We start from the raw sequence: 25,319 nt of genomic DNA on the forward strand, positions 1-25,319 counted from the left end.
GGAAAAAAGCGATTCAATCGATTGTATGAAACGTGCAGTCATTGATAGATTGACAGATGACGGCTATAATCTTGTAAAAAACGGAGACAGCCGAAATCCACTACGTCTTAACCAACTGTTCGCTTTCAAGCTCAGCCGGATTACACTTCGTCGCCAACCGCCATACTGTAATTACTACTATGTCAAATGACTGCACGTTTCATACTAAACTAAATTTCAACGTAGTATTAAAATCCTCTTTGTATATGTCCTTATATGTGTTAGCAATTTGGTTAAAAGAGCTAGCATAGATATTTTTCGGCACTCTCCCCCATGTTTCAAAAAAGGAGTCAAAAAAATTATGAATGTAGGTACTGCAAGGTTAGTTTTAATTGTTGAACATTGTTCGAAGTTATTGTTTTTTTTTTCTTTTATTTTTGTTGTTTATTAAGTATGAACATTATTATTTTTTTATCAGCCCTTTGCTTGTGGCTTTATTTTAATTATATTTTATAAGTAACACAAAGTAAAAAGTTTTAGTTAAACAAAGAATATATATTATACCTATTGAGTATGTCGAGATAGCGGTGTTAGCCTGCTAGTGGAGTGTTCAACATTATAAAAGAATTTCAAATGTGTCCATAGATTAAGATAGTTGTATGTACGTTGGCTTCCTAATAAATAAATAATTAAATGTGTATATCCTTACGGCCGTTTTCAATAAAGTATCTCTAGTTACGGATATATTGCTATCACCGTTGATGACAAGATCTTATCTATCCATAGTTATGTACAATGTATAAGTTATTAAAATGTAAGTAAGCGTAAAAGGATAGATTTTATCTACTCGTACCTCTAGTAAGTAAACTAAGGATAGATAGGTAATTTAAAACGGCTGTAGGTCGTGTGTCAACTGTCACGGGTTCTAAATTCAACATACGTAACTTTAACTACATAAATGTATTACATTGCTGCTTATTCACTAAAAATATTTTAAATAACTCGAGTAAATGCGGCAATTTATATACATAGCAGTCAAAGCTTATAATGTTGTAACTTGTGGGATGTTCCATATTTCGGCTTTGTTTGTATAGAACGTCATTGGAACTGCCACAAATCTATTACACCTACTTATATTTAAGTGCTCAATCATATCCTTATTCTTCGGGGTCAAGTGACGTCAGATATAGTTGATTATTTATTCATGGTGGCTTTATGCCTCTGCTTTATGACTCGCAGCGGATCGTAGGCAATACTCATAAACTTGTTTACTCCGTTTTAAGTTATTTTGTATCGCACTTGGATTTATTTTCTTTATCAGCGGATAAGTATGGCACAGGGCTTATAAGACCTTAAGTAAAATAATAAATGTTAAATGATATAATAATAATGTTGATATACTTTTACATAAATTGTCTTGGCCCATACTAGGCTAGTACTATGGGTGCACGACAATGATATATTTAATACGATTAACTTTAACATACATAAATACATATAAACATCATATTATATATTCATGATATAAATGTTTTCGCTTATTGTGATTCGAACCCCTCCCGGGTTCTCTAGCTCAGTAACACCAGAGGAATCACAAGAGCGTTGCCGACCTTATTTTTTTTTCTTTCTGTATTCTGCGTCTTGGCAATCTTTCTTTCAACAATGATCCAATATGATGACTGAATACGAATGTATTTTGGTGTTGTATTTAGAGAGGCTTTTCCAGTGAGAATTCTCTCAATCCTTGTCCACGAGTCTTGCTGCTAGTCCATTGATACTGTAATAAGGCTCCCAGGTCAGGAAGTTGAGTAGCAAGTTCGTTTCTGTGACTGTTAAGTCTATTCTGGAATTTTTCTATTTGATTGCTTTATAGTCTCCAGTCTTATATCTGCGTACACCAGTTTGTTGCTTACATGCCAAGGAATATTAATCATGTTTCTAATTGTTATCCTGTTATTGCCGACCTTATAAAGCCGTCGAATAAACGTACATATGAATTCGAAAACCGAAAACACACTGTGCATTAGTACGTGGCGGGCGACGATCGAACTGGAGCTCTTTGGTGAGAGTCAACGGTGAAACCTACTGCACCATTGATGCTGGATGACTCCAACTTTTTACCGTAATTTTCGTCTTTTTATTTTTTACAAGTTATCTTTTTGATGGTATCTCATTTATTTTTATAGATAATCTAACTTCAATTCTTTCCAGTACCTTCGAGTTACTGAATACCAACAACAGGATTTTACAAGCCCGCTGTGTGTCTTATGAGTTTTTCTTATTTTTGTAGGTAGTTTTTTTCTTTTCAGTTACTACTTATTGAGCTACAGTTTTCCTTAAAGCGTCTATGGGTTTTTCTCGTAGGCTATTCGAATGTTACAATTTTTCACAAATCTGGACTAGAAGTGCTATTCACAAATTAAGAATTTCTGCGCCCTACTACTTCCCAAGTCGACTCTCGAAAGTACCACGTAAACTTGCAACGCAAACACCAACTGCATATATAACTTTGTAATCTCATATATAATATATGGGATTACAAAGTTATTTTCAACCGACTTCAAAAAGGAGGAGGTTTTCAATTCGATCGGTATTTTTTTATGTATGTACGCCGATTATTCTGAGATTTAAGATCCGATTTACGTAATTCTTATTTAGTTCGATGCAAAAGAGATGCCATTTGGTCCCACAAACACCGAATATCAAGCACCCTTGCAAATAAACGCGGAAAACGTTATACGTCCGAATAAACCAATCTTAAGGAAAATGTCTATTTGTAAAAATTTTCGATAATCTTGGCCTACTCTTAGGTATAACTTTATACCAATTTATTTGTAAGACCGTGAGTTAGTTAAGTATTGAGAATCTAGAGTAAGAAATAATCTACAAAAGTTTGTCTTACCATCGATTTGGATCAGTACATCAATCTGATATCATTTTAAATTGATAAATTACACCGCCTCTGTCATGAGTCATGCATGGGTTAACTAGCAATGACATTCACTTAGTGGCATCGGAGAGATTTGATAAGTATAAATCAACAAATCTTTTATATTTACATTTACACAAATTTATTTATTCAACTGTTCATAACAGCTATGTTTGAAGAATTAGAAACGAAATAGACAGACGAGAGTTCAAGGAAAGGTTTGATTTGAGAAGTGATATAAATAAAGATTACCATGTTTTCTTCAACATAATATATTCTTTTTAATAGAGTTATTTAATTACAATGTCACAAGGTTCATTTTCTCCATATGATGTGGTAGTAGTTTTGACGTTCTGCCAGTGGGAGGCTCCTTTGCACAGGATGCCAGCTAGATTATGGCTGCCACAACGGGGACTTTTTCTGCCGTGAAGCGTCTGAAGGGCGCCGTAGCTAGTGAAATTACTGGGCAAATGAGACTTGACATCTTATGTCTCAAGGTGACGAGCGCTGTCGTAGTGCTACTCACAATTTTTGGGTTTTTCAATAATCTTGAGCACCGCTGCATTGTAATGGGCAGGGCGGATCAATTACCATCCGCTGAACGTCCTGGCCGTCTTGTCCTTTAATTTTCATAAAAAAATCGTTCAAAAGTGACATTAAATTTGACTTTTTTTGAATTTGTGTTTGAATTTATATAGTAACTTAGATACTAGATTTGCAACAACGTCGTAGGTAATATAGGAAAACTCGAAAATGTCACGTTGTTGGTATCTGCTAAATGTAATTTTTCAAAACAATAACGAAATTTGTAATGATTTATGTGAGTAATTAATTTAGAACACAACAGATAAAGCGTTCGATGGTTGAACTTTTGATACATTAAGGCTACGGTTTCGAGTGCCTGAAAATAAACACACTCGAACCATTTGATATATTTGATACATTGCGATCGAACGCTAAATAGCGAATGTATTTGAATATACATCTGTACTAATAAATGGAGTGATTAATGATGGATTTTATTGTAGGCAATAATAGTATTTTAATAACATGACAAACTTCTAATGTCATATTAATAAACGCAATAATAAGTTACTCCAGGTTCAAAATGACATCTCCCTCAAACAGACAAACGGCCTCACAAATAAACTTGATATATATCTGAGTCTGAGAATATCTGAGAATAAACCAAGAATTTACAATATGTTGACAATATCGCTGACAAAACTGTCAATACAATGACAATTCAAAAGTTTTCCGAATGTCAAGCAGCCTTGTAAATAAACGCGGGAAATGTTATACGTCAGAATATATCAATCATAAGCAAAACGTCTATTTGTAAACATTTTGTATATTCCTGGTTTGTTCTCAGGTATAACTTAATACCAAGTTTATTTGTAAGACCGAAAAAGTTTTGAACTTGGAATAACTTTACTTCGCATTTATTAATAACACAGCTAATATTTGGCCTGTTATACCTATAAATAATTGATATATTAATAAAGTGAAACTTGCCACTTTGGTACCAGCCAGCATACTGTGCAAAGAAACTGAATTGTTCATATTAAATATGAATCTGAGAGTCACTCAAGGCAATGAACTCTCCATCGCCATTTTGTTGCGCATATCATATGAGTGAGAATGTCCTAATGGTTTAACGCTAATGTTCCATTACTCATACAATCTATCAACATTGTTGATCTACATAGGGCTCAATCGAGCTCGGCGTGTCAAATACGGATGCGAACGATTCAAAATCGATTGAGCTTACATACACTTAGCTTATACAATGACGTTCTATTCACTTATAAGGACATATCATCCGCAGTCTGACAGCGGAAAGGCAAAAGTGTTCATAAAGTCACTGTCCGTATCAAACCTAAGCTGAATAAATGTTTTACATTGCTGCTTATTGACCAAGAATATTTTAAACAACTGGAGTTAATGCAGCAATGTATAGATATAGCTGTCGAAGCTTATTATGGTGTGATTTGTCGCATGTTCCATACTTCGGCTTTGTTTATATACGTCGTGATTTATCTATATGTATAGAACGTCATTGTTTGTAAAAGTAATTAATGCTATGTGCCTCGATAATATGCGTCTGCAAAAGGTTATTAATAGATATTTTCAACTTCAAATATTTTTATTTGAAATAGGATATATTATCACTTATTGAATATCAAAAAATACCATTCGAAAAAGTATGCTTCGGATATCTTAATTATCTTAGAATAGCGTTATTATTCTAACTTGATTGTCGTCTTAAAGATTGCTACGACGTATGCTCAAAAGTGTGAACCTTTTGTGAGCAAACTCGTCAAAAGTTTTGTTGCGAAAACGACCAAAAACCTTTCAGCGTTCTGTTATCAGTGGTATACTATCCAACAACGACGTAAAACAAATCGATAGAACACACCTTTGTTTGCTGCGCGCCGTGTCAACAAGTTTTCACGCTCCAAATAAATTATGTTTCAATAAACTAAGTTGCTTACTGATGTCGGCCACTCACGAAACAAACAAACGTAGAAGTTGAAGTTCACCACTGCTGCTTGCCTCTAGTCTCTGAATATAATTACCAATATTTCCTATGGTATCTAGCGTTCAAACAATTTAAAAACTTTTCATGCTGTGAAGAAGCTTGTAAGCACTACAAAATTGACACTTAAGAGAATCGAAAAAAGCTAAGCTATATGCTGCTATTGCAAGCAATCCTAAATGGTAAAATTTATTGTCACTTATTAGCGAGGTTTTTCACGTAACGTCCCATTCTTTAGAACTCGACACACGCACCTTCTGGCTGTACTAACAGCCAACACCAACTACAAACAAAACTCTGTTCTACAACGTCTGGCTCTCACCTACAATAAAGCTTATTATAATTTAGATATGTTTTACTTGTCCAAAGTACAGCTAAAAGAAAAGTATATATCTAGTACAATACTCACACACACGTAATGTAGTATATCACCCTCAAATATACTACACACACCCTTACACTGCTTTTACAATATGATTACATACATTGGGAATGGAGAGCCTGCCCTCAGGCTATCATCAGGCGGAAGACGTCCACAGCTGGACAATTGCCTCCCCCAAAGATTTCCAAGACGATCGGTCCTGCGCTGCCCTCATCCAACGTATTCCGGCGATCTTGACCAGGTCGTCGGTTCATCTTGTGGGGGGGCCTACCAACACTGCGTCTTCCGATACGGGGTCGCCATTCGAGGACTTTACTACACCAACGGCCATCTTTCCGTCGAGCTATGTGCCCTGCCCACTGCCACTTGGGTTTCGTAATAAATTGGGCTATGTCGTTAACTTTGGTTCTCCTACGGGTCTCCTCATTTCTGATTCAATCTCGCAGGGAAACTCCGAGCATAGTCCTCTCCATTGACCTCTAAGCGACCATGAGCTTTCTCATCAGGCTATATAAATTATAAACTGTATTGTGTTGATAGTTTATTTAAAAAAAGAAAACCGCTGAGTTTCTTGCGTACATTCTTCTCCAGTCTGAGGCATTCATTTCCAAAATGGCTAGTAGTTTTTAGGTTCCAATAAGTGATTTCATATCCTGTTTTTAACAAAAATATTTAAATTTTAATTTGAAATATAAATAACTTGAATAGCATAATTGAATATAACAGTCATAAAGAACAAGAGCGTATAAAAATCGATCTCCACTTGGTAACCCATATTGCAACATGCAAGATTATAAATAGACTCAACTAATATTTCAGCACGATAGTCAAGCGATATTGAACCCTGCTTTCTACCAAAATAAGTCCATTCATGCTAAGACAGATATAGGTTTTGTATGTGTTGAGTGAAAACTCTTTAGTGACTTACAGCTAGATATTAATAAATCATTAAAATATACTACGTGTTTGAATACTCTACGTTATCTATACTAACTACTTATATATTGGAATTTTTATATGGAAGGCAAGGACAAATTGTCGTACGGAACATTTACGAAAAGTTTACGGCCTTTTTCTAAAGGTACTCATATCGTATCGTATTGGAATCCTAACTAAAACGCTTATTCCATAGTTCGTAAACGTAAACGTGGTAGAAACTACTTTGAAAAACGCAGTGTAGACAAACGCCAGACATCCAGATGGTGGGGATGATATCTTAATTTATGGCGTGTATTGCGAAGTTCGAATAAGGTGTCATTAATCAAATGAAACGGGCTTCAGAACACTCCCCGTGATAAATGCGGTAAAAGACACACAATGAAGCGACGTCTTTACGCAACGCCAAATGATCCAGCCGTTCACAGAGCAACAGATCGCCAGTAATTAGAGAAGCTCTGCGTTACATGCGATCAAATATTTCAAGCTGATAAACAGCAATACTATACATATACTGAGTGCATATATATACTTAAAGAGGCTTAAAGAATTGCCGTGCTCTATTTATGACGCCCAGTTTCTTCAAAGCCAATTTGGCTTTGCCCTCCATATGACCCCGGAATTGGCAATCGCTCGAGATTTTGAAAGCTAGTATCCCGATAAGAGAAATAGGGCATTGATTCATAATTCACTCCTACTTTGTATTTAATCACGAAACTCGTTCATTCTGTCCAGAATTCTTTTCGCGAAACGCTCTTGCCTTATTACCATTTACAAACATCATTCTCTCATATCATAAACAACAAATTTCTTCTTTAATTTTAACAATATACAAGATAAAAATAAATTTTTAATATAAGCAAGTTAAAATTTAAATTTAAATTAAGCACTTAAAATTAAGAGAAATAGGAGGTATAAAAAGGAGCAAAGTTCAATTAAGAGTTTCATCAAATAAATCATTGTTAATACATTAGTGACTAAATTTTCAGAGCACTCGTTATTTATAAGATATCCTCATTTTATACTTCCACTTTTTATGAAATCTAAGTACACATTTTACTTTTCAACTAAGTTCCTATATATATTTAGAATACGTTATCAAAGGGGGGCGCGAACTAAACGGAAATAGAACTTCCTATTTAGCTATCAACACCTAACACTGCCATCTATAAAATCATTGTGATAAAACTCAAATATACAATTTCTTTTGTCTGTCTTATCAAGAGCTGTGTCTGCACCATTTTTATGACGCGGAGTTAGAGCAGAAAGGTTTACTATCACTCGCTCTCTTGTCTTTCTTACTAAACTAGCAAATTTTCATATTTGGTGTTACGGACAGTCCAAGGTCAATGGACCACATTTGGTGGTCAAGAAAGTGGCAAATCCTTAGTGAATACAAGCTCCAAAAAGTCAGAACATCCAAGGAATGGTCTGAACTTCTGGAACGAGATGGGCTGGATGGAATGACTGGCCAACACTGCACGCAAAATGGACCCATCTGAGTGGTTTAATTGCGGAAGCAGGAGCCCGTCTACTAATACCAATTGCGCCACCGTCGCTTTGCTAGGAAAGTTTCGCTGTGTATTTCTAGACCTGAACGAATAGTTAACGAACTTCAATATCCGTGTGTAAAACTATTTCCAATCAATCATAACATGATGTAGACGTTTTATATTTATGATGCCGGAGCTGTACAGCGCGTGTTGACAGATCGTTAATGTAAACTACGTTTCCCTACCGACTAGTGAATACCGCGCGCCCACGGGACTAAATTTCAAAGAGCTAAATTTGCGATAATTAATAAACTATAAGCTATGATTCATACTAATAAATAGTGTAATATGTTATTTATTTTGGAATCATCATACGTTTGTGTGACCGTTCCAAGGCCATCTGCAGATCAGTCTATAAGATTTAGATATTTTGATGTGTTAATTGAAGTGAGTGCATCACACTGAAATTAGAAAATTACACTGGCGCTTGATCATATCAAAGGTTCAGCCACATAACAGAGCTCACCTCTGGTTGTTGGACCATAAAGGATCGAGAATCCGGAGCTCTATAAACAGTTTGATTCATTGCCATTGTAAAAGGGATTATCATCATTCAGGAATCATCAAAAGCCTTGGAAGGAACTTGTATGATATTTCTAGAACCTTTTTTTATTAGACAACAAGGGATGAGACGAGCAGGATGTTCAGCTGATGATAATTGATACGGCCTGCCCATTAAAATGCAGTGCAAGAATTCTTGAAAAACCCAAATATTCTGAGTGGCACTTCATCACCTTGAGACATAAGATGTTAAGTCTACCTAACGCATTGCTTCCTCAAGAAGGTCAACAGTCGACGTCCCAAGCAACACCATTAAACTAATACGAATGCATCAGAAGCACAAACAGAGAGTAGGTAGAGTCTGCCAGGGCTCTATCGTGGGTCTGGTATTTTCCAATATCTATGAAAAACGACAATTGGAGATTATTATTTTAATCCATTTCCTGCTTTTGGCTTTTCAATAAACGATCTACGACGCATTGGTATTTTTGGCTTGGTAATTGTGAATGTGACCGATAGGCTTTTTACATCAGATAATATTTTCAAATGAAGATTCGGATTTGATAGATCAATGCCAACTTCAAAAAATAATACGAAGATAAAATAAGACGGGCACCAGGTAACCAGTTCCGCAGGACCATTTGTCCACTTATACACATACGACAGATATTCTTGTATTTTTAACAAGATTGAATATTTCTCGTGATCTTTTATTGCGTTATGCGGCGCTATTCTCGTATATTCAAAATCATTGACGCTAAGTTCCGATCCTATCCACGTTTTGCTCTAGATTCGAATTCTCTTATCATTTCTCTAGAACGTTAACTGAATCGGAGCCGAGCGTCAACCGCATTTGAACGACAAACTCGCACGAAGTTAACAATGTTTTTCTACCAAATCTAAAATATTTCTACTGCTGTTAAAAGGGTTCTTTCGCATCTCCCAACAATTAACGTTCGATCTTGTTACGAAAATACGAATCAAACGATTTCCCTAAATCAGAACGTAACGTCAATTTGTGTTACAAGAATACGAAATTTAACTTTTTGACATGAGGTCGCTTCGATCTTAAGATCGATGAGAGAATAGTCTCGTTTCGTTACAAGAATAGGGCTACTGCTAACGACACGCCAAGCTCCTGCCCCTTGTTTATACCGGTTCTATTTTAATGCCGGTTTGTCGGTTCACGAGCATTGAACATTACTTCAATCAATTGTTTGTTGACTTACGGAGCACGGCCTGAACGTTTGGACGAGAATTGTATTCGCCGCAGCCAAATACAATAGATAGTCCGTGATAATAAATAAAAGCTTAATTTATGTGGCTGTGTGACGCGCGGTCTATTATTGTTCTAGGTTATGTTGAAGTGATAACGTTCACAGGTGAGATTACACCTGAACAAATTTAGTTTAACATGCCTCATAGTAGTTTAAGTTAAGTTAAGAAAGAAAGAAAGAAAAGCTAAACCTAGTATACAAGTAGACTTATTTATTAATGTATATTAAAATGTAGAATTGGAGTTCACCTCAGCATAATACTGATCATACCCACAGGTGATTTAATAATAATAATAATCAGCGCTGGTCTACCGGAGAAGGGGACTAGGGGATAGTCATACTACTAGGTTCTACATATTTAAAGGGTTAGGGTTATAGTAAAATAATAATATCATAATAAAAACAAAACATAGTTAAAATAGTTCTAGTAATTTCGTATAATGTTATGTCTCCTGCCCAAAAATTTGGTTTTGGGGTCTGTCTTAAAAGGTATTGGAAACAGACGGGCATCCCGAGACGCACACGTTTTATGGACTTCTTGACTAGCCTATCTATCAGTTTATTATTTGTTGTTATAACGGTAATACTATCATAATAACTTTTATAGAATTTAAGCTTGCTGATCCGCAGATGAACTGACCGACCGCCAGCTGGGCGGATTAATAACGTTCCCGGTGGCTGTTTTGGTACGGAACCATAGAAATATTGACATATGTAACAGTACTGTGTTTGCTTTAGTTTGTGAGTCATCGTTAAACCAAAAATGAATAAGTTTTGTTTCATTTCTCTGTTTATAAATACAGCAAAACTGTAGCAAAACATTTTTCAAATTCTGAATTATTCTCGAGAAAATTTAAAACACTACGTATTGCTTACAATATCAACACGTGGACGGATGGATCAATTTGCAACGTCTAAATATATGCAATCTGCAACGTTTCTCACGATATATCATATAGAAGATATTAATAAAACAAAGTGTATTCATTCCTGTTGAACGAATTTGATGTCAAAATTATTACGAACGTAAACATTGGGAGATTTATTACGACGAGTTGAGAATAGGGCCACGGTAATTTGAGTTCTATTTTGATAGTTTATAACTGTTGAGTTATGGATAGCGTATATATCTTAATAAAGTTATTAACATAGTAGCTGCCTGCAAATTTGTGCTCAATACCTCGCGATTCGCTTTACTTAAAGACATCAATATTTTGACAGTTACTTCCCAATATATGTCGTAGATATATTGTCAAAAACCGTGATAGTATAATTTCACTAGCGATATGATATGAATTTCTTCATTCACTTAGGTACAATTTGTACACTTATGAAAGTCAAGTTTGATGTCATCAGTTCAAGATACTACCAGGAGGTCTTGTTCAGAGAAGAACCGGCAAGAAACAAGTCCTCTATTATACTCAAATTACAGTTTTCAAAATCCATACATTTTTATCATCTATATACATATTCCTCAACTTTATAATACGCTTTCTTCAATAAAATTTCCTCAATATGAAGCTAAAATTTATATAATAGATGGTGTTTTTATTGTTAACATCACTATTCTTCAAAAATGTATCTAGATTTTTATGAATGTACATAATGTTGTCATATTAATGTCGCAAGTATATTGTCAAAGCCGTGATATAATTTCACTAAAGATATAACAATTTAATGGTAGATTGTCAATCAACTTCATTTCTTACAATTTAATAGGACTAGTAGCATTGATTTATTTAGGTGAATTATTCATTTTTTAATATTCTTTAATGAATACGTTTAAGTAGCTTTACCCGTGCTTTCATTTAATATTGGATAAATAATACTCTACAATATTGAAACTGTCAAATCAATTGAATTACAAGTGCAGCATTGGACATAATATTATTGCTTTTATTCACGACGCCAAAATATCTCTCAAACTCGTCGCAGCATTTCTCCTGTTTATGAATGAAGGGGCAATCTGCCAGATACCCGGTTGACACATATCGTAAATGTATTTTACTGCTATTATATGGAGACATCTACCACAAATGCCGGAACACGACCAGTTTGCGCGTTTTCATTGTATGCAAATAAAATACGATTCTTTTTTTTTGTAAATATATATACGCGACGATTTTTTTATTATACTTATCGTGGTACACTTTTAAGTACAGTGCTAATGTAAATCTAATATATATAAATTACGTGACACGTTGTTTGTCAGCGATGGACTCCTAATCTAATGAACGGATTTTTATGGGGACTACTTCATGGAGTGCAGTTTGGTCCAACTTGAGAGATAGGATAGTTTTTATTTCGATTTGGGACCCATAATTATTTTTATTTTCAATATTTGTTTTGTATGGACATATTTTCTATGAGAGAATTTAGTGACGCACGGTTTGACAGTTCCGCTGTGAAACAATTTCATTACAACAACAGGGAGATTTTTTTACGAAATAATTCTTGATGTTTAGAAATATTAGTGGCAAATTCCTATAAAACACTATTTTTTATAATCTACAAAACAACGTCTGTCGGGTCAGCTAGTAATCTATTAATATTTACGGTGTATCTATTTATTTTTGAAGTGAAACTTCTTAAGAATCGTTATGATTTGAAACTCGATGAAACGAAAAAGCGAGACGATAGAGACACAAAGGTAAATCTATAGGATTCAGTCGGTGAGAGAATGAGATAGAATACATTACACTTTCTCGGTCTCTAAAATTGATTTATAGTGACACTAAAAAGAGACAGACACATAAATTCATAACGTAGGAGAAAAAGAGATAGGTAGCATTATACTGTATTTTGGTACCAAGCGAACATCGTTGAAGAAGAGATTCTTCCCGAAATTTTACGTTCATCTCACTATCTTGATGCTAAAATTTGAAGGTTTCACTTTTTCCACGTGTGAAAAAACACATGTTTTTTATTTATTTATTACTGGGGCGTTAGGTAGCTACTTGTAAGTTTAAAAAAATAATTTTTAAATGCCATAAAGTTAACTATTAAACTTATGTCTACGGTGTCCTGGTACTGTTAAAACGTTGAGCTTCGAAATTAAACCAAAACAATATATGGGTAAATTATAAAAGGATTTTATAATAAAAAAAATTAAAAAGTGGAGTTCATTTGATATAACTTCTAGAAATCTGTTTAAATTTTTTTTATTAAACATTTTTTACATGTAAATTCATATGTTTTCCTAAAAGTGAAATACAATAGAAATATTCCAGTCTTGAAAATTGTATGACCTCGACAAGTTGAGAGTAGATGTATAATTAAAATCCTAATAATTATCAAAAAGGTCAAATGAAATTCTGATATAAAGCATACTATTTTTTTTTATCTGTAGCATCTCGTATCCCAGGATCGCTAAATGAGGGACCAACGCTTTAAGACACCACATAAGGAACACAGATCTTAGACAAATCGACAGAAGTCAGTGGCGATTGCTTACAATTTATTGTGATCATTAACTAACAGATCACGATATTACGTTTTGTACATTACCTGGCCAATTACGATTAGTTAAGATAATTACCTGACCAATATCCATTTAGTACCCGCGCCCACTCAACTGCAGTGCCTTGACTATATTATTATGAAACATTAGTAATAGCAGGCTACTATGTTGTCTACTTTCGAACACTTACTTGCTTAAAACACCCTGTGAATCTGGTACTTAAGGCGTAAACGTAGCATCTCTTTGGGAAGACCAAACTCTTCAGATTTGGAAATATGTCAGCTCACTGCAAAAGATAAAATAAGAATCATGAAAGGAATCAATATTAGCAGTGGGCTATATATAACAGTAGGTATCTAGATCTATTAGACCATATTGGTCGCAGTGAAACAGGACTGCTCTAAACTGAGCTAAAGCCGCCTTACCAACAACAACCATAATTATGATAAGATACTATAAAAATAAGAATGGTCTTATTGTCCCTTATTTTCGAGTTTTAAACGTATATAAGTTTGTATGTATGTATTAACTTTTTACTTTATTATTGCTGCCAATCATTAATTATTCTAAATCGCAATCTTACATTAATCAGAATTGTATCGGGCATAAAATTTACAATATAATTTTTGAAGTGAAAACTTTTTTAGCGGTGTTGAGCACTATCTTTAGGTTGGGTATAAAATGTTAAACTCGCGTCAGGACACGTGGCCTGATCGAAAATTCGTAACACGGTCGTTGAAATAATGGATTACTGTCATATAAATAGTCATTTTTGTTTACGATAGCGCAATAAATGAGTATTGTATTTAACCACATAAATGCTAGTACTTTTGTACTGAAAAATAAAGCAATTCGTGCGAATCATTAAAAAATATTCAAAAATGCACAACGTTAATGTTAAAGTTTACGCGTCTGCCGGCACTCCCGCAGTGCAACCCGTATTTTTTTTATAATAAACTTTACTCAAAAACAAGATCATATATTTTATTACATTTGTTGAGTTTAAATGAATAATACGTGAATTGATTTCACACTTATTTCTAAATTGCATAAATTAATATAAAAAATCCCAACAGTGAGAGCTATATGAAATGCATAAGTGAAGTATATTAGGAACAATTCTGTACTCCCGCGATAATAAGCAAGAAAGCGGCGCAATAAGCCCGAATATATTATAATGATAATAAATTACACCCGGAAAATTACACCCGGCCTATATTCATGAGTTATTTGAGTCATAATATTACACGCGATAAGATTGTGGGGTGTGTTACTTATTAACAATACAAGCGAACAACCTAACAACCTTAAGAGGATTTTATTTGAGTAATTTAGTAACACAAACGTTCTCAAAACTTTTCTTATACAAATTTCATTTGTACCGAAATACCAAAAATTATGAACGATAGGACTCAAATCCTAGCCTCTCGGACTCTGTCCAAGCGCTCTTACCGAGTGAGTCCACCATCCGAGAAAAGCATTGACTATATATCTTGGTACGTCCTGTTAAACTCTCAAGTTGTGACTCCATCATCCTTCAACATTGGGAAGCTCTTTTGCACCGGATGTGGGCTAGGTTATGGGTACCACAACGACGCCTATTTCTGCCGTGTAAGCATTGCTGTGTATCGATCTGAAGGGCGCCGTAGCTAATGAAATTACTGGGCAAATGAGACTTAACATCTTATGTCTCAAGGTGACGAGCGCATTTGTAGTGCTGCTCAGAATTTTTGCCTTTTTCAATAATCCTGAGCGGCACTGCATTGTAATGGGCAGGGCGTATTAAACACCATCAGCTTTATGTCCTGCTTGTCTCGTCCCTTATTTTCATTACAAAAAAATCTAGAGGATCTACATTACAGTTGATAACCTGGTCAACCCCAATATATGTATATAATATATTTGGAAATTGACTTGAGATGTCGCTTTAAGAGAAACTGCAACCATTAATCCTTAAAGGGTGTATTAAGGATTGTTTTAATCCTATAAAAAGTGTTATAATTAAATATAGCATAGAAGATAAAGTATACGTCTTATGTTATTTGACTTTACAATGTCAAATAAGTTAAAATAATTTGTAACTATTTTAATATGAACGCAAATATTAAATAACAATCAAAAATTCAATAAATAATTTTATTGATTCATAGACAGACGAATTCATGGTATCTTTATAATTATATAAAAACATTATTTTGACTTGAAATACCAGGTATTCATAAATTAAAACAGTTTTTCTAGGTCCTACTCAACTAAGCTGTGAAGTGACGCGAATGTCGGCGACCTACTTATTTCTGCAACAGCTTAATGATGTCTAAAAGTCAGAAAACTAGTGGAGGCTTTTATTTAGCTTAAATGCACATCGAGTACAAAAAAACTGGCAAATAGTTTACTGGGTTGTTGTTAAATTTAGATTTTAATTATTGACTTAAATAGTCAAAATCCAAAAATCAACCCTGATCAAGTATTTCAGGATATCTTTGTGTTGAATATCATATTTATAAATCTACATGAGATATACGAAGTTTCCAGAGATAATATTCCATCGCTTAACATTACACAATAAGTGTTTTGTGTTGTAAAAGATTCTCTCCACATTTATTCCGCTCTAAATGGTACAGAAATGGATCACACTTACACGGAACAGCTTTTGTATTTAAGATTTTCCCATGAAGATGTGTGTATTTACTCCAGTTCAATACTTGTTAAATAAGGTTGTATTAACTCTACTTTTCGATAATATAACGCGTAATTTGAAAGTGGTGTTTGTCAAATATGTACAGTCTATACATGATTAGGAACAGTGCAGAGGTTTTGCCGAAAACTGGGACTGCAGCAATACTGCTACTTACAGTATTTTTTTTTAAGTTATACTTTTTCAGGCGCTTTATGAAAATATGATGAGAGTGAAATTTTTATAACACAAAAGTAAAGTTTCTGACGTTTGCGGCATTCGTTATTTTTTTTTTTGGTTTCTTCGTCCATTATTAGGATAGGCAAAGGGTTCAAGCCCGAACAGCCGTTTTCGTTATTTAACTGTCAAATTGTCAAAGCCATCATTGCAAGATATTTACATTATTGTTCTTCTACAAACGTATAACAGCAGGAATAAATAATTTTATGGATTTTTGCTTTGTTAGGCCAAAGAAGTATAACTCCTTTCATATACACACACACTTTCTTTTTATAACCAGTTAACATGAATTGATTTTAGGTGAGCAAATATTTTTCTGGTAGCAAATATGGCTGAAAATATTTACAAGAATCAGATAATTAATAACATAGGAAACAAGGGAAAAATCGAAAAAGTTTGTTACTTTCACAGAGATAAAGGGGAGTATCTTACTTGTGAAATATTATTTGGGAATTTGCTAATCACAAGATATAACTGGATATAAAAATGACACCTGAATATTAAAAGATCTATTTAGAATACTACAGTCGGTTTGATTATTACTATATTATTGAAATAAACCGTACGTGCCGTGTAATATAGATGTATGGATGAGCTAGGGTTAGGGGTCTTGGTGTTCTATTTCACAATAAAATACCAGACAGTATACTAGGACTCACTGAGCATAAATTAAAGAAATATATTAAAACTTTTATTTGACAAAGCAGGTTACTATAATATTATAGAAGAATATACATATAGAGGATGCATGGTTCTTGTCTGGTTCTGCGTAAGTCTCCTCAAATTATATGTATTGTATTAAGCAGGCTAACCAATTTTGATGATATGATTTAAAAGATGGGATGGACGTTTCTTTAAATTTCTTGCAATACGTTATGTTATTGTCACTCCCTATGGTAAATGAATATATTTATTTCGAACCCTTTTGACAAAATTAAAACTATGTAAGTATACAATATTTACTTAACTAGCTAATCTTACTTTCCAATTACAAACAAACATGGTTTTAATGTGTCTGGCCACAGATACTAAACTAGTATTATATTTATTAATGCAGCTTAACTGGTTGTCAGTAGCTTTAATTTTATTTTTTATTTTTGTTGACTTTGTCCTTATTTCTCCAAAACTTATAATTATAACAAATACAAAGTAAATGTTACGTTTTTAATCATTAAAGGCTGAAGCTTAGATAGTTCAAATGGCAAGTAATTCAGAAGATGAGCAAGAAATTTTGAACAATTTGAACACGTTTTAATATGCAGATAACTTAACTAACATTTTTTTCATTCGACCACATTATATTGTGTGCGATAAATTCAATTAATAGTTTTTGCTCAAACGTTCTGTGTTATCGCAGCTAGGCGCAAACTATTAAGTACTAAAGTTAACAGTTGAAAAGATTTTAGTCTTTTGCCTGTTTCTAATAATGAATATAACAAAAATTTTCGTTTAACAATACGATTTCCTCTCGTCATTAATACGGATCGAATGGAAATTAGATAGTATTGCTTACTAAATTTATGAGTAGAATTTCTAGAAACCATTCGATATCGATCTATTTGATTATGCATTGACTCGTCAGTTCAATGAAGTATGATGGAATAATTACGAAACTTTAAGTTGTGAATTAATGTAAAGACAATGGCTATAACAGATCTACTGCAATCATTTGTTTTAATTAGTTTGAGTAACATAAGTATATTCATAGACGGAAAAGCAGAAAGATACACGAGATATTGCATTAGGATTCCATATAAGTCACTTAGACGTACAGAAACCTCCAAATACCTAATCATTTGTAAAGTACAAATAACTTCCAACGTCTCGTCGCTCTAAGACTAAAACGGCAAAAAATTCTACAGCTTAGTTAAATTCAATATATAAAATGCATTGGCGCATTTTACCAATAATATAAAAGCAAAGTTGTCACATACAACTATTCATGCGGGAAAATGCTTTCTGAAACGAAACCAGACAAAGAAAAGTTAGAATTCTTGCGTCTATACAGAGATCTTTACAGAAATGTAAATGCAGCTTCGAGAATTTCATGTGGGTGTATTTTATTCTTTACACGATATTACTGTGTACTTATTTACGTTTTTCTTATATTTATATTTTATTTTCTATTTTTATTTATAAAAAGACTAGCTGCCCGCTTTGCTGGTCGAATATTGGAAGGAAATAAATTAATGAAGGAACGTTGGAATGGTGGTAGTTTCATTTCGATACGATCAGTGGTTTAGGTTTGAAAGAGCCTCAAATAATCATTTTCATTATATAAATATATATAGATACTAGATTAGATTTCAATAAAATACTTTTTAATGGATTAAAACGCGTGTAACTGTAATTATAATATAAATAATTTCAAAAAAATACATTTAAAAAAAATTTATGTTATAACTTCTTATGGAAGGGTAAAAGGCTTTGTAACGTCAAGCGCGTATTACGCTTGGCTTCCCTTTCTCTCACGCTAACGGCAGCGGAAAACAGGCTTTTCCTGTCTCATTCTAACCAATTGTTACTTTTTTAAGATTAAAGGATGATACTAATAAAATTCTAATTTATATATTCAAGAATTGAAACTAAGAATAAAATAAATTTTATAATAAATATATAACCTTCCCTTATATTATCATACATAATATACATAAAATTTAAGTGCCTAAGCTTTTCTCAAGTTAAACAATTACAATATTAAATAGTTTAAATTAGATTAGTTTACCAATTTGTTAACCTCGGTAGATAAACGATTGGCAAATAATATAATACGATACAGTTAACAGTCGAAATTTCTTTTAGATAAATTTCAAAACCAATAAAAACAAAAAATTATATTACTGCTATTTTTCACATCAACAAACGAATAAAAACATGTTTTCAAGACTCAACATTTTATATCTCCTCATGTTTTTATTGCGTTCTTTTGAAACATGATTTCTGTATAATGTGAAACAAACCAAAACTGGGTCGTCAACAAAGGAAATAATTATTTCTTTAAAGCACACAATTTGGTTATTTAGGAAATGTGAATCTAATTACGGTGGGTTAAAATTCTCATTAATTTTACGTTGCGTTGAAGGAACGGTATTTCAAGAATGATTATTAATGTATGAATCACACTTATGGTAACTTAGTACTTTTTTTATGAAAAATGAGTAAAAACGAGGGTACGGGTACCTTGATGGTGTTAAGTGATCACCGCACTTGCAACACCAGAGGCGTTGCCTGTCTTTTAGAAAGGTGAACGTGCTTTTTTGAAGGATCGTCGACAGAGGCCTTATCGTCCTGGAAGCTCATTCCACAACTTGGTTGTACGTGGAAGAAAGTTGTTTGGAAACCGCACTGGGAAGAATGCCACACATCCATGATGGAGATAATATCGGAATTTTTGGCATGTTTGATATAGCCGTTCACAGAGCATTGGCTCCCCAACAATACGAGCACTTCTGTGTTGCACGCGGTTAAATAGTGCGAGCTGATACTGGGGTGCGACAGACCAAAGGTGTGGCCAGACCTGCTTATTTTTATGGGCTTTATCCAGAACTTACACGTTTTGAAACTTGATGACAATCTTAACTCACTCGTCACGGCCCGAAATGAAGGGTGAACCGAGTAGGTAAATAAATAAGAAGAAAATGTGACAGCAGTCCTGCCAAGAAAACGAACGTATATTAAAAATATTTGGTAACTCCCGCAAAATAGAAAGCGGGAAATATATATTCTTAACAACCGCGTACGATACACCAGGCACTCATAAGAATGTCAAGATGTCACCGGGGGAAAATGCTGCAGATTGCTTAGAAGGCTTCGGTGCGATATTCTGCTAGACAAAAATGGTCATACACTATAAATAAGTAATTTTTGAATTCTCAAGAATTTGTGTTTGAACCTCAAAAGTTATATAATAAAAATATTAGATATCTCCCGCACAATAGTAAGCGGGGAAATATATATTCATAGCATCCACGTACGATACACCAGGCACTCATAAGAATATCAAGATGACACCGGGGAAATATGCTACAGATTGCTTCGAATTATTGAGTGTGATATATACTTCTAGACTTAAATAATTATCATATCGACTCTAAAATGTAATTTTTGACGTTGAGCCTGAAGAAAATGATAATTTTCATGTCCTTAATTAGTGTTCAATTATTAAAAGTAAATATTTACTTTATATGGCAAATAATCCTTTTAACTTAAGGTCAAAAACTTAACGAATATCAAAGAATTTTAACGAGTGTGAGATATACCATTTGGTCGGATCTAACATAATTATAGATAGGTATACATCAAAGTGAAAATTTCTTGATCACTTTATTATGTGCGAGGCTTGTTTCAATAAGACAGCTGTCACTCTTGACTAAAATTATATTACTTAACTGGGAAAACTTAAGTTGTATTTTGTAGTATACATTTCATTGATGATTTTTATTATGTATCTATAAATATTCCATTACTTGTTATTCCATTACAGTACAATTCATTCCATTTCGTGGTCATCGACAGTAATCGATCTAATCTAGCACGACTGAAAAGCTATAATCGACACCAAGCGTTATTGCGACCCAGTATTTTGATACGGAGCCATGCCGAGTAATGTATATTATGATAGCTGCGAAATGGAACTGTTCTACTATTACTATAAAAGAAATTGTAACACAGTTTATTGTCTATGGATAAAAGGCGGGAACCAATATCATATTCCTTTTTTTTCATCTTTTAATTGGTGATCATGGTATTTGTCCTTTCTTTACGATGTTTTTGTTTTAAAGTATAAGAATAGGCTTAAGATAAAACTTACATTTTATGTTACAGGATATCTTTGCTGAACGCTTTTGAAAGCAAAATGATTGGATATATCGCTATCCAATTAATTTGATTTATAAATTCCTGATATAAGCGGAGCTTATTGAAATCGTGATATGTATAATTAAAAATATTCCATAATTGAAAATTTTAGTATAGTGAAGTGTAAGTGATATACATACTGTAGGCATTTCAAACAACATACTTATTTTCGTATACCTCATGGAACATAATAGTCTAAGATCTTGCTGATTGTTTGTGCAGGTTTAGCAGGCTGCATTTTGATGTATTTTAATTTTAATAAAAGAAAATTATACAGGGAATAGAAAAATATGGTAACCATCTACCAACCGTTATATATGGGTTGCCAGGTGTAAACAGATATCTGATATATGATAGATGTTTTTCTGTAAATAATATATATTTTTTTTATATAAAAATATGTATCTGAGATTTATTAACAAAACAAATTTAATAATTATTACTTATAATATTATTCAAATAAAGGTAATTGCGACTAAATTTGTCAGGCAACCCTTCTCATATCTTTTCTATAATTTTGTTGAAGAAATTTCAATTAATCAAAAAACAGATATCTGCAGAAACAAGCCAACTCGTGCTAGATGACATTCAAGGTGCTTCTTGATCTCGATTGACTTTGAGCACATTTCGCTCCTGGTCCTTCCAACTTCGCTTAGATTAGGAGTTCACTATTGCCATTACATGTAGGGAAATCCTGGGTAAATCCAACTAAATATACGGGCTAATACAAAACATATTATATATAAATTGTACTTGATTTTTTAGAAATATTTTGCGTGATATTCTAGAGTGAAGGTTAGTTTCTTCTACCCATGAAATTAACAGTGTTACTAAAATAACAATCCGTATAAATAAATCTTATTTGCTACTGGTACTCGTACAGTCGTCAAAACATTGAAACATGTGGATGCAATTAGGGATTGCGGAAACTGGAACAACTGTGATTCATAACTTTATGGTTGTTATTTTTGTAAGATACGCTGTGTGTACGTTACAATCTCTTTATGTTTCTGTTATCCTGGTAATTCGAGAACAAAGATTGAAATGACTGAGGCGTTGAACTTTTAATCGATATTTATTTATATCGTTACTAAGCTTTTCTTGTTCTCACATATTTATTTACCACTGATTTTTTTCTGAATATAATTTCTTTTTTTAATTTGTAATACATTTTTTCTTTACGTAAACTTTGACGACAGCGTGCCCGTGCCCATAGATATTCTTAAAAATAACTCTTATATTTATGACTGTGACATGTTAATACTTTGAATACTTAATTTGCTTATAACAATTTTATTTTTAATGCATTCTTTAATTTTATATTTCTATTTGTCATTCCGAATCCAATGAGCCATCGCTCATATTTTTAGAGGCTTTATCGAGAATTAACACGTTTTTGAATTTGTTGATTAACCTAAATATTTAATAAAGAACTAGGAAATGTAAAAATATAAACTTATAAATCACAGATACTAGAAGAGTGACAGTTCAAAAGTTTCGGGAATCATTAAATATGAATGTGAAGTTATCAAACTTTGTTGAAAATCTTAGAACATTAAATATTCTAAGTTGAAATTGTTTAGTGCTATCAAAATACACAATAAATTGAGCACTAATCGTAACCTACTTATTGATACTGACATTAGACGGATAATTATTGTTCACGAGCTACGTACACCTCTGAGATGTGTTTTTTTAATCTACTTTTAATACATAATGTTTTTATAAAGAGCAAACCTGACTTAAGAGAGGGTAAATAAACTGTACAGATTATGGGCACCAACCAGCTTTTTATCCTATTAGCATACTCAGCATATATCAGTGTTATATTAGATTAGAGTATACCTACGTGAAATAGGGTACAACACTCTATTTTAGAGAATGGTTCACAACCCTAATTGTGAAATGCAAACTATGTCTTTATTTGATAGATGAGTCGCAAGTATCCTAATACAAACTTGTACATCATAAAACAGAGCCTACATACCAACGTATATTAATAATTCGAGGCAAAAGTACTAAACGGCCCTTATATTAATGTTAGTGGGTCATTGTATTATAATACAAATGAAATAGTATTGTTTCTTCTTTTTACAAGCAATAAAGAAGATATGGCTTCACGGTGAAATGTGGTTCATAAGTGTAGACTTAGAGTTGGCGTATTGCCAGCAATATCCACCTGGGCCAGACACTATCCTGAACTTACGACCTACTAAATTTACGATCTTTAAAACGATAAGCCTTATCAATATTTAATGCATTGGACAATGAAACTCCAGTTCGCACAGAACGTTATTTAAACGTAGTTGTGATGCAATTCTGGCCTCATTATATTATAGCTTGCTTTTGGCACAGATTAGCCATGAGTATAATATTTAAGTGTAATTATATTTTAGTATTTAACTGTATTTTATTTATAATTAATACAAATATTCACCGCTGAAAAAGTATTACACATTAGCTAGTAGGTAGTGAAATTACTGGGCTATAGGGCTGCTTTCACAATTCAAGTATAACGCGATTAGAACACTTGCTGCACAACAACTGCTTAACTAAGTTTGCGCCTGTAAACGAGTTTACAGATTCAAATCGCATTTCACCAGCATAACCGCCGAATTTTGGCCGTTGAACTTATTTGACCGCGTTCAAGAGCTATCACTGCCGTTATTTTAATAGAAATATTGACATATAACAATTTTAATTTTGTTCATACTTATAGATGTCAATTTTGACAGGTATTTAATACATTCTACTGTATACTCATGTAAACTCAGTTTACGCCAACAAGCTCAGATGGTTATGGTGAAATCGCTTTGTGTTTAATCTAGATCAAGATTGGCATTTGAACTCGTTTGCATAAAACCGAGTTTTATTAAACTCAGTTTGAAGTGTCATTGGTGAAATCGAGGCTTATCCATTGAAGTAGAACGTGATTGGAACATTGAACTAAGCTTACGCCGGTATAAGAGATTCAAGTTTCAATTCACATTTCACCAACATAAAATGAACGAAGTTTTAGCCTTTAAGCTGCATTGAGTGCTAGACCGACAGTCAGCGATGACATCGGTCGAATGCAACATATCTAACCTACTATATACGCACCGTAGTTGGACGCGCGTAGCGATTCATCAGTGATGGACTGTGCGCGTTCATAATATGTTTTCATTGTTATAGATACGCTTGACCGACCTAAGCACTCGAGGGGTTTTACGCGCTTCGTTTACGCGCTGAAATACTGACCCTTAAATTTTTAACAAATTTGATTGCGTTCAAGAGCTGTCATGCTTTTGGCTATTGAAATGGTAATAGAAACGCTATCTTAAATCAATTTAGATTTTGTTCATACTTATCGTATCGTCAGGTAATCCAATGACTTTTATGTATCGAACATCATTGAGGTAATCGATTCATATTATAATCTAAATTAATTTTTAACCATCAATATTTTCCTAAAATAAATTAGAAAAGTAAATGTACGTTTATTTGTTCATTTTTAACGTAAAAACTGTTTTCTTAACAATACAGTAAATAATGAATCCAGTTTGCATAAGTTGCGGTAGAGCTGTTGTGGCTTGTTAGGCCGGGAGTTTGCTAGTGTTCTCCCCGAGGCGAAACTTGAGAGTTAAACCCTCCAAGTCAATTATTCAGCTTGTTTATTTCCATCTTATGGCTCGCCCCAACTTAGTCCACACTGGAATTAAGTGAAGATCAGCGCTGATCATATTGCATTATGCTGAGGTGAAACGCAATATTTAATATATTTAATAATAACCTTAAAATCCTTGTTAATAAGGTTAAGTAAACTGCAAAATAAAATATTTTTCTGTCTTTATTTTCTTATATATTTTACATAACAGTAGGAAGCTCCTTTGCACAGAATGGCGGCTAGATTATGGGTACCACAACGGCGCCTTTTTCTGCCGTGAAGCAGTTTTGTGTAAGCATTATTGTGTGTCGGTGTGAACAGTGCTGTAGCTAATGAAATTACTGGG

General features: G+C 33.5%; 1 protein-coding gene across 4 annotated transcripts in view; it reads left to right on the forward strand.

Annotated features, from left to right (window-relative positions):
* Window positions 1-25,319, forward strand: part of LOC126979170 (uncharacterized) — a 56,056-nt gene that overhangs the window by 2,964 nt on the left and 27,773 nt on the right. The window lies entirely within an intron of this gene.

This window comes from Leptidea sinapis, chromosome Z (genome assembly GCF_905404315.1).
Source record: "Leptidea sinapis chromosome Z, ilLepSina1.1, whole genome shotgun sequence".
Taxonomy (NCBI): domain Eukaryota; kingdom Metazoa; phylum Arthropoda; class Insecta; order Lepidoptera; family Pieridae; genus Leptidea; species Leptidea sinapis.